This window comes from Homarus americanus, unplaced genomic scaffold (assembly GCF_018991925.1).
Source record: "Homarus americanus isolate GMGI-L3 unplaced genomic scaffold, GMGI_Hamer_2.0 scaffold36734, whole genome shotgun sequence".
Lineage (NCBI taxonomy): Eukaryota > Metazoa > Arthropoda > Malacostraca > Decapoda > Nephropidae > Homarus > Homarus americanus.
In genome coordinates, this window is record NW_024733126.1 from 11,255,014 (window position 1) to 11,264,910 (window position 9,897).

Consider the following 9,897-nt stretch of genomic DNA (forward strand, 5'->3'; position numbering starts at 1 on the left):
AAAGACGTTTGCGCACACGTTGTAGGGACAGAGGAAGACGGAAAAAAAAAGAACATTCACTCACGACGGTGGAAAACATTTTTTTAGATTCTTCCAACCAACAAACTCTCGTAAAGTACCGGCAGGGCTTGAAGTCGTAGCCCCTGTGAGGAAGTAGCGAGCTGGCGGAAGCGTCGCTCAGTTACTGACGATGGGGGACAGAATCTCTCCGCAATTATCCCTAAAAATGAGCTAGAATAAAACTTGGCGACAAGATCAACAAAGGTACAAGGACTGGGAAGGATTGGGGAGGCGGGAAGGAGGGATGGTAAGAGGGGATAAGAGGGGGGAGGGAGGAGAAGAAGGGAGCTAAGGGGGGCACTGGGAGCTGCAGTTTGTCGGCGGTAGGTTGGATCTGCGCAGGAGTCGGCGGCGATGGTGGCGGAGGTGGCAGCCGACAGCGGCAGCATCGGCGGTGGCAGCAGCGACGGGACCAGGGTTGAAGGCCGCCATTGCAGACACTCGGGAGGGATGTCGTCCCGTTCCACATCTTGCCACGACGAGTCCTGGACCCTGGCATACCCTGGACGCTCTGACTCGACTAGAGGAAGAACCTGTGCCTCTCCAGCCTGGCCTAGCTGGCATCTAAAGTGTGAGTTGTTCCTTCAATGTTTGGGATCATATCGTATCAATGATGCAGAGTGATGACAGCGAGGAGAGGATCCTGGAAGATGGTCGCGCCCAGGAGACCGGCCGGTTTCTGGAAGTTCTTACTCAGGCAAACTGGAAAGAGGGACGATATCTTTGATATATTTGTGTGTGTTATGTTTAAGTGGAGATGATGGTATTATACTTGTATGTTATTTACTCTTATGAAGGGTTGAGGGAACACTGTGGTGGTTTTACATCAATGGAGAAACATCTGGTGCTGTCTGGAAACTGAAAACGTCTCTTTAGTTGAAGAAGACTAAGTGCGTCCTTGTATTTTGTCTTTATCGTTCAAGTGTGTGATGTTTCTTTCAGATTTGTTTATTTTCTATTAACTGTGTTTCAAAATCACCCAAAAAAAGAAAATCCCCCAAAATAAACATAAAACAATTTCAATAATAAAAAAAAATACCATAACATAGCAATAACCTCAAAATCCAGGTAAACACATCACGATCTAAGCTTTAAAACAGACGATAAAGTTCAATAAGTAGTGAGAGTGACTTTGTGAGCTAAATGAGGCCATATGCTAGAGTTAACGTAAGAGTCCAATTTGCATAAAGCGCCTAACATCAAGCGGCTGTCCTGTGGCACGGGTCTTGATTATGGGGTTTAGCGTCTAGTGAGCTGGAGTTACGACACCATGTCACGACATAACCTCCAGCATAACGTTCTTGCTGCATACCTTTACACGACTTTCCTTGTGTGGTGTGGTTTGGTGTGGTGTGGTATGCTGTAGTGTGATGATATGGTGTGGTGTGATGTGGTGTAATGTGGTATGATGTAGTATGATGTGATGTGGTGTGGTGTAATGTGTCAGTTGTTATGTATGCTATTGGTGATTTCTTATGTCAAACTCTCGAGTAACTGATGGGGTAATGAGTGTCTGGAAACGTAAACAGGTCAGCTAGTTATCGATTTTCTTTATCTAAATTAATAAAGTATATTTATATATACGGTGGAAGCGAGACGCATACTTTTTGTGTATGCGCGTATATAAGACTGCAAATATATACACGTACATACATTATTTCTGTATGTTTTATGTATATATCTGTTAATTTCATGATGTTTATTATAGACACGTCAATCATCCATTACGTCTCCGTATCTTTATCACTTACTTTATATACATTATTTTGTGTGGAATTTATATAGTTGTTGTAGATGTATATATTTATTTATTGTGCTTAATTTTGTATCTTAATCCACTCATCCTGCCTCTGTGTGTTGGTCTGTCTTTCTCACACTCTTTAGATTTTTTCTCATTTATTTCCTTAATCATATTCTCTCTCTCTCTCTCTCTCTCTCTCTAACTAGCATTTTTCTGATAACCCTTCACCCTGTCTCATTCTTTTCTTCCTATTCTCTCTCAAAATCACTACCACGTTTTCCGTTACCCATCTCTCTGTCTAATTCATTTTCTCTTATAAAAAAGTTATCTCTATCTCTCTAATATCTCTGAATATCACTATCTCCCTCAACCCTGTCACTCACAAACAAGAATATTCCACTTTTTACCACCAACATCCGGCGGACATCAACTATCTCTGTGGGTGAATCCTTCATTATATTGCTTGCTGGGATGAGAGATTGATGGACGCTCCTCTCAAGTAATGGTATGAGGAGAACCTGTTCCCCTGATATCATTCTCAAGATGTTCTCGACTCGTTGATGGTTTTAGCTATCCAGATGCCATTACCTTATGAGTGAAAAGTAATGCTCCTTGTTACGTAAAGATCCAAAGTATATGATAATTAGTTGATCTCCTCCAGCATATTTCACCTGATGATTATATGTCCAAATGTTACTTTTTTTTTAAGGGGTTACGTTAGTGTCGGTTAGGTTAGGTTAGGTTAGGTTAGGTTAGGTTAGGTTAGGTTAGTGTCGGTTAGGTTATGATAGGTTAGGTTAGTGTTTGGTTAAATTAATGTTTGGTTAGGTTAGTTTTTGATTTGGTTATGGTAGGTTAGGTTAATATTGGTTAGGTTAGGTTCGCTTTAAGGTTGGTTAGGTTAGGTTGAGCTTGTGGTAGGTCAGGTTATTGTTGCTAAAGTTATGTTATGTTAGGTTAGGTTATATTAGGTTTGGTTTGTGTTAGATTAGGTTAATATTAAGTAATTTTAAGTTAGGTTAGCGTTAGGGTGTTAAATCTTATGGTGATATAAGCTAAGGATTAATCTTCAGATGATCCCAAAGTCTTTTCTATTGTCTCATTAAAACAGTTAATATTCGATCTGCTTCATGACGATCAGGTAAGATGTGTTTAGTGGTGAAGGCTTTGAGGCTTGTCTGGTTAACTGGCTTGTGTGGGGGTTAAAGACGTTCTCTATATTGTTTTAGGTATTTTAAGAACATTCCCTATTTATTTTGGCTTGTAAATTATGTCCTATATTTTGTTTGAGTTTTCTAAAGACCTTCCCTGTTTTGTTATGTCTTATAAAGGAGATCTCAGTCTGTTCTCTTGTGTGAATATTTATGGATATTTTAGAAAGTAAGAATAATCTCTGTTGGTTATTTAATAGTGGAAAATGTCTTTGCGTATTGGTCTGGCTGTCTCTTTATCCGTGGCGAAGAAATATGGCCATTGTTACGCTTTTGGCTATTAGCGTTATGTTGGGTCAGTCATCGATTTTCTTTAAGTTAGAGTAAAATATTGTATACAAATTTATCCCGTTTTTATTGTCGTTTATTGTTGGTGATTTATTTCATTTTTACACGTTCTCTGTGTACGTTGGGGGAGGGGAAAAGGCGGGAGGATGGGAAAGAGGGAGGGAAGGAGGGAAAGAGGGAAATAAGCGAAGGAAGAAAGGGAAAATGGAAGGAAGGTGAGAGAGAAGGGGAACAGGAGGGAATAAAGGAGGAAGAATGGAAGTCAAGGCATTATACAACATTGGAACACAAAACACAACACTGAAATACTGTATGCAACATAATTTAATATTCTTTTAAAATAAATTAACGCATGACCTTTAACATAACTGCCATATGAGATCCTTGTGTAGTGATGTCTGGCTAAAATTATACTAACAGGACGTGAGAGAGAGAGAGAGAGAGAGAGAGAGAGAGAGAGAGAGAGGTGATATACATTAATAATTTCTCACCTTTTGGCACAGGTAAAGGACAACAGTAATACACCAGGTAACTCTATATACTCTTATGTCATGTCCTTATATGTAATTCTCGTTCATTCCTCCTCAACTATTCTCATTTTTATTCTCATTTCTCTACTATTCCCACGTTTATTATGATCTTAATTACATCCAGTCGTCGTGGTGTTGTGTGTCAGTGTGCGTCAGATGGGTAACGTGATGTACTGTTGGCAAAAATTCGGGGAAAAAAAATAGCGTTTGAAAAGTCATTTAGTTGGGTATTTTTTGGTCCTGTGCTTCCTCTTACCTTTATTTCTATCCGTATTCTCCTCTCATCTCTCCTTATCTCTCTCCCTACTTTTCCTCACTTCTCTTTCTACTTTCTCTTCACTTCCCTTCACCTCTCTCCCTTACTTCCTCTTATCACTCTGTCTTCAAGTCTCTTCCTTCTCTCCCTTATCCCCACTCATCATTCTCTCCTCATTTCTCTTCCTTCTCTCTTCCCCCTCTATTCTCCCTCACCTCCCTTCATACTTCCCCTCTCCTCCCCTCCCTACTCTACTCCCTCACCCCCTCACCCTCCCTGATGATGGGTCGATCGCCCTTCCTCCCTGGACTCCCCCTCGTCATCAGCTGCTGGTGTTGCTCTTCTCTCTTCACCCTCTTTATTCACTCTATTCTCTATCTCCCTTTTTTATTGGTTTTATTATTGAGTCTTTTCTATAATGCTTGATGTGTTTTATCTTTGCTTTCTTTATTAGTGTCTGTCTGTCTGTCTGTATGTCTGTCTGTCTGAGTGTCTGTCTGTCTGCCTGTCTGTCTGTCATCTGTCTGTCTGTCTGAGTGTCTGTCTGTGTCTGTCTGTCTGTCTGTATGTCTGTCTGTCTGAGTGTCTGTCTGTCTGCCTGTCTGTCTGTCTGTCTGAGTGTCTGTCTGTCTGTCTGAGTGTCTGTCTGTCTGTCTGAGTGTCTGTCTGTCTGTCTGTCTGTCTGTCTGTCTGTCTGTGTCTCTGTATATGTCTGTTTGTCTTTCTAACTGTCTCTATTTGTATGTCTGTCTGTCTGTCCCTCTAACTCTTTCTCTGTCTATATCTATCTGTTTGTCTCTATAAATCTGTCTATCTGTCTCTATCTGTATCTGTCTATCTGTCTGTAACTGTCTGTCTATCTGTGTCTATCTGCATCTGTCTGTCTCTCTAACTCTGTCTATCTCTCTGTCTATCTCTCTCTCTCTCTCTCTCTCTCTCTGTTTTCATGTCCCTCTACTGGCTTATACACAAACCATTTTTTTTTCAATTTACAAAAAATAAATAAAAACTCGCTGAAATGCATTAATACAGAAGGGGGAGTTTGTCCTATCACCAATTTGTTCTGGCAATTTTTGTTTTTTTTTCACCTGCTAAATATCTGAAAATTGTGTCAAGAGTGAAGGTGACTTGACTTATGAAAAAAATTTATATATATATAACTTTTACGTGTTATTCATTGTTATTCATCCTTTTTTTATGTAGTTTTATTCATTGTTATTCATTACTTTCCTGTTCTTGTTATTCTCATTCATATATTTCACCGAGTGCGTAATTCACTTTCATTCGTTCTTCTTACGATTGCGTGTTATTCATATATTTTATAGTCAGTTTTATTATTATTATTATTATTACACAAAAATATCACGTACAATGGGGAGAGAAAATGAAGGACGTGGAATGAGGTAGTGAAGGATAGACAGAAATAGAATGAATAATTGGAGAGAGAGAGAGAGAGAAAGAGAGTCAGGAAGAAGAAGGAATAAGAAGTGATAAAGAGGTAGTGAAGGGTAGTGAGGAGAGAGAAGCAGTGAGGAGGATAATGGGAGTGAGGGGAGTGGAGATGGGTATTGAGGAGAGGCAAAGAGGCAGTGAAGGGGAAGGGAGATAAGCAGTGAGGGGGATAATGGGAGTAAGGAGAGATGGAGTATTGAAGGGAGGGGCAAAGGCAGTGAGGGGAAAAGAGAAGGCAATGAGGGAAGGAGTGCAAAGAAGCAGTGAGGGGCGGTGTTGGTGATTTAATTTGTGTTCTTCTATATCACTAGGCGGTGGTGCCACATCTCACTACACCAAAAAGAAACAAAATTAGCAACGTCGCATGTCATCACCCTGTACTTAATCCATATTTAGTCTTAATATTTAACATCTTCAGATATATATTATTGTTATTACCGAATTAAATGTTTGTTATTATTTTACTGAATATTTTTAGTGTTTTTCTGAGGTAATGTTTATATATTAGAAAAGAATTTAGAGTTTCGAGAATTTTATCACCTTAGTGAAGAAATAGTTTTACAGTTTTTTCGTTGATTCAAATTAAAACAAAGCAAAAGGATGGAGACAAAAAAGGGGGGGAAAAAACGAAAGGGGGGGGAAAGGAGAGCAAAGAGAGAGAGGGGGTAAAGAGAAGAATAAGAAAGAGGAAGAGGAGGACAGGAAAAGGAGAGAGAGAGAGAGAGAGAGAGAGAGAGAGAGAGAGAGAGAGAATATAACAAAAGAAAATAAAGAAAGAATGTGGAAAGATACAAGGAAAATAAAGAGAGATAGGAAAGCAGAAGAGACGAACAAGATGGAGGTAAGAGAAGGTGATGGGAGGAGGTATAAGGAGGGGGAGGGGAATGGGGGAGGGGAGAAGTGTCTCATTATCTCCGTGAGATTTGTCGTGGCTCGAACCGCCAGGTGGGAGGAGAGCTGAAATTTCAAGCCAGGATTCAATTTAAATGGAACATTGTGGTGGTGGTGGTGGTGGTGGAGGCAGGCAAGGATGATGGAGAGATGAAGGGAGGGATGAGGGGGGATGATTAGGTAGGAAGGAGGAAGAGGAGGAGAGTTGAAAGGATGGAGAAAGTGTGGAAAAAAAAAAAAAAAAAAAAAAAAAAAGAGAGAGAGAGAGAGAGAGAGAATGTTAGCTAGATAAAGAGAATGAAGAGATAGAGATGGTCTCCTAAGGGTACTGGGGTTCATCGAGACTGGGGCCTATTATAACTGGGGCCCATTTGGACTTAGAAGGGCTCAATAGGTTGAGGGCCTATTAACTTGGAGCTTATTTAATGTCCAATCTATCATACAATTCAAACTGTATCAACTCTAGACAGTCAATAGCTTATGAAAGTCAATAACTTTTGAAAGTCAATAGCTTATGACAGTCAATAGCTTATGACAATCAATAGCTTATGACACAATAGCTTATGGCAGTCCAATGACAGTCCATAAGCTCATGTCAGTTAGTTACTTGTGACAGTCAATGGCTAATAATAATTCAAGGTAATCTAATCATTCATTGTAATCACTTGGAAATGCGTCACAGAACGGCCTCTATCAGCAACCTGTTTACATTACAAATCTCGTAAATTTCCCATAAATGCATTTAATCGCTCAGCTGATAAATGTTAATAGAAAATAAAACATTCATTAGACAGTGATATTAATACAGTGTAATTTTGGGATATTTTTCATATTCCATCTGTACTGATCTGATTGATGGATAATTGACGTCTTTGAGGGATGTTTTGTTTTTGTTTTATGTGGTTTATTGTAGTCACATTCTTGGTCATTATTGCATGTTTTTCTCTTGGAATTTAACTACCGTAACGCTAACCTAACGTAACCTAACCACTAAGGTCTTGTTGTTGATGTTATGATGTATTACTTCTCTTCAATGCGTAATACTGTAGTTAAAATATAAGAGATCAACAAGTGAAATTTAAGAAAGATATGTTATTTTGATTACGTTTTAGAGTCATGAATGAGATAGTGTGTGTGTGTGTGGGGTGTGTGGGTGTGGGTGGGTGTGTGGGTGTGTGTGTGTGTGTGTGTGTGTGTGTGTGTGTGTTGAACTTGGGTCGATCGAACACATTATTTCGTCTTGGGGGAAGGTCGAGCGGAAATTGGTCATAATTAGGATGATAATTGGTTGCGTTTAACGCGGAAATTGAACGAGCTTGGGAGGAAATAGGTGTGTGAACTCCCTATTTAATATTTTTGGGTTTTGATGGTAAGTATATTTGTGATGATAAAGTATATTATATAACTATTTCACTGAGGTATATTTCAGTATATAATCCAAAAAATAAAAAATATGATTTAGCAAACCCAGTGCAATACTTTTTAATTTTTTACTAAAATTTCATCTATTTTAATCTCATCGTCTTCTTCCACTTTTCTACTTTTCTTTAATCTTATTCTCTTATTCGAATCTGTCTCTTCCCACCATCATCCTCTCTTCTTTCATATCTCACTTTACTTAATTTTCGTTCTGTTTTTTTCTTATCTTCAACCAAAGAGATTATTCTTTTCTTTTTATTTATTTTATATATTTTCTCCTTCATAGTTGGGGTTTAGAATTGGAACGATAATAGGGTGTGTGTGTGTGTGTGTGTGTGTGTGTGTGTGTGTGTGTGTGTGTGTGTGTGTGTGTGTGTAAAACAGAGAGTCCAAATAAGAGAGGAAAGCTTCACGTTCTTGGTGGTCTCTGCTGACTCCTAACATCTCTGTCTCTCTGATAACATCTTCAACTCTTTCTCCAATTTTCAGCCAATCGCCCGCATCCCGTCTTTTTTTTTGGCCATCTCTTCCTTTTATTTTTCACCTATATCTCTATTCCTTACAAAGCCATCTCTTGTATCTCAAAGTCTCCCCAACACACACACTGAGGAGACATATACCTGTTTTACTTGTCTCTGTCTCTGTATCGTATTGGTATGAGAGTCAGTTAAAAATATTATTGACATCTTTATATTTTTAAGAGGTGTTGATTGTTCAAGAGAGTCGATATATAAATAGTTCATCTCAAAGACAAAACAGCAGAACATCGACTACTCACACTCCTCACCTCCACAAGACCAGACTGTACTCCTCTCTCTTCTTCTTTCTTCGGCACGGTTCCTCTCCTTACGACCCTCTTTAACTACCTCTTTCCCTCTCTCCTCCTCACTTACATCCCCACTAGGTACAGCTGCTCTCACCTGGCCTAGTTTTGATCCCCCCTCTCTCTCCACTCATTCTAACCACCCAAGCCCCACCCACACCCCACAACCCACACACCCCACCACCCACCACCCACTCCCCACACACACCCCACCCACAACCCTATCACACCCCAACCACCCACACCCCACCACCCACACCCCACCTCCCCACACTCCACCCCACACTCCAACACACACCCCCACCCACACCCCACCTCCCCACACCAACACACACCCCACCACCCACACCCCACCTCCCACACCCAACACACACACCCACCACACCCCACCACCCACACCCCACCCACACCAACACACCCCACCCACACCCCACTCCAACACACACCCCACCACCCACACCCACACACACACCCCACCACACCCCACCCCCCACTCCAACACACCCCACCACCCACACCTCCCCACACCCAACACACACACACCCCACCACACCCACCTCCCACACACTCCAACACACACCCCACCACCCAACTCACACTCCAACACACCCACTCCACACCAAGCCTCACCAGCACCCAAAACAACATCACGTAAAAACAATTTTTTTTGGGGGATAGACAACGATTCCAACATCCCCAAAACACCCACTACCCACTTCCACCTTGCTCGACAGTAAGCCCCCCCCTGGCCTGAAGAGCTACAAGCGAGACCAATTGATGTAGTTTCTGCACAGCCAATTCTGAAAGGTCGAGGCCGATTTTATATCAGGAGGGGCCTACCCAATGAGTACCGGGGGACAGTATGACCCTTTAGAGAGAGAGAGAGAGAGAGAAAAAGAGAGAGAGAGAGAGAGAGAGAGAGAGGGGGGAGGGTGGAGCTGAGAGGATGATGCTGGAGAGGAAAATGAAGCAGAAGAGGAAGAAACGAAGAGATAAGGGATGTTAAAGGTTCTTCTTATTCTCCTTCTTCTTTATTTAAGGACTTTCTCACCACCTTTTTCTCTCATCTTCCTCCTAGTTCTCCACCTGTCGTCCTCCTCCCAGAATTCCTTCCTCCTCCTCCTCCTCCTCCTGCTGTTCCTCCTCCCTCCAACTTCCACCTTCCCTCCTTCCTCTTCATCGAGTATGACCTTAACTAGCAACATGCACTGAACGAAGCATACTGA

The 9,897-nt window shown here is 41.1% G+C and overlaps 1 long non-coding RNA gene across 1 annotated transcript in view; it reads left to right on the forward strand.

Moving 5' to 3' along the window:
• The first annotated feature begins 467 nt into the window (after nt 1-467).
• LOC121869266 overlaps nt 468-9,897 on the forward strand; it is a 39,507-nt gene continuing 30,077 nt past the window's right edge. The window contains exon 1 of the long non-coding RNA XR_006089519.1: nt 468-631. This is a non-coding gene — a long non-coding RNA (uncharacterized LOC121869266). The remainder of the gene's footprint in view (nt 632-9,897) is intronic.